Below are 1,277 nucleotides of genomic sequence, written 5' to 3' on the forward strand. Positions count from 1 at the left end.
AACTAAGAATAGCGGTTTCACATCTGGTGTTTTTATTTATTTTTTTCTTTTCTTTTTCTTAGGTGAGGCAACCCTTGGTTGACCTCACAGATTGCAAAGACCTTGTCAGCTTACAATCCCTTATTTTTTAATTTCTTTATGCCTACAGCACCTGGTCTTCCTAGGTGGTCTCCCATCCAAGTGCTAACCAGGCCCGACCCTGCTCAGCTTCCAGATCAGACAGGATCGGGCTCCTTCAGGGTGGCGTGGCCATAGACGTGGCGTTTTTATTAGAACACTTAATAAACCTTTCATACTACTTTCTGTTAAAACATTCAGATATTTCTACATATAAATTACTTTGATTTGTCAGAATTAAAACCTTTTTTTATTTCCATTTTTTGCCTGAATACTTTGTATTCATATATAAATGGCAGACTTCTTGGCTTCATATGCAAAATAGAGTTAAGTATTTAATTAGATTTCATTGTTTTCGAGTACAAAGGCGGGGGAGGGCTGTGAGGACGGAGGTGTTTCCGGGGACACCTGCCCTGTGCAGTGCCCGCGTGAGATCTGTAAGCAAAAAAACAACTTGACTGCATAACTGACGTGAGAATTCCAACCAGCCAAACATATGTCGTTATGAAGATATTTTTAAAATGAAAGTTGACCGAATTGATTGATAAATGCAGAGAATAATCTTTCCCAAGAGTTCAGAATAAAAATGGCACTGGAGAATGCAACTCTCGCCTTTTTAAGCCTGTATTCATAAATATTTTTAAATTGATATAATTAAAGAGTAATTCCCAAGATAGGGCGTGCGCCATCTTTCTATCTGAAAACCCCTTTAAGGAAATCAGAGTATCTGGGGCAGGGTGGGGGGGAGGGTGAGCACACCCACGCGTGTCCCACACATCCTGCAAGAGTCGGGGTTCAGGCCCTGGACACGCTCATGGGCGAGAGGTTAAACGCATGGATATCTGTGCCAAGTGTGTACTGATTGTTTAGAACTGAAGATTTTTCTTCACAGTCGTAAAGTTTGGTCAGAAATCTTACTATAACCCTGGAGAAAACCATCCGTAAACTATCCGTAACTCTCTTAGTGGATATGTAGGGTTTTTTAAATTTAATTCAGTATCGCTTAGTGTGCCGGGTGTTTTAGCACATCTGTCCGGAGAGCCCGCAGAGCTGTGGCTCGAGGCCGGGATGGGCAGCGTCGTCAGAGGTGGCCCAGTGTCCTCGAGTGCGCCGAGCCCGGGCGCAGCAAGGTGACGGGCGCCGCCAGCTCCCCCCACGAC

At 44.0% G+C, this 1,277-nt stretch overlaps 1 protein-coding gene and 1 pseudogene across 1 annotated transcript in view; one reads left to right on the plus strand and one right to left on the minus strand.

Annotated features, from left to right (window-relative positions):
* The window catches only part of LOC105306913 (CUB and sushi domain-containing protein 1-like), a 185,200-nt gene that overhangs the window by 87,283 nt on the left and 96,640 nt on the right, over positions 1–1,277 (plus strand). The window lies entirely within an intron of this gene.
* Positions 140–257, minus strand: LOC111732521 (annotated as a pseudogene).

Source organism: Pteropus vampyrus, unplaced genomic scaffold (genome assembly GCF_000151845.1).
Source record: "Pteropus vampyrus isolate Shadow unplaced genomic scaffold, Pvam_2.0 Scaffold464, whole genome shotgun sequence".
Lineage (NCBI taxonomy): Eukaryota > Metazoa > Chordata > Mammalia > Chiroptera > Pteropodidae > Pteropus > Pteropus vampyrus.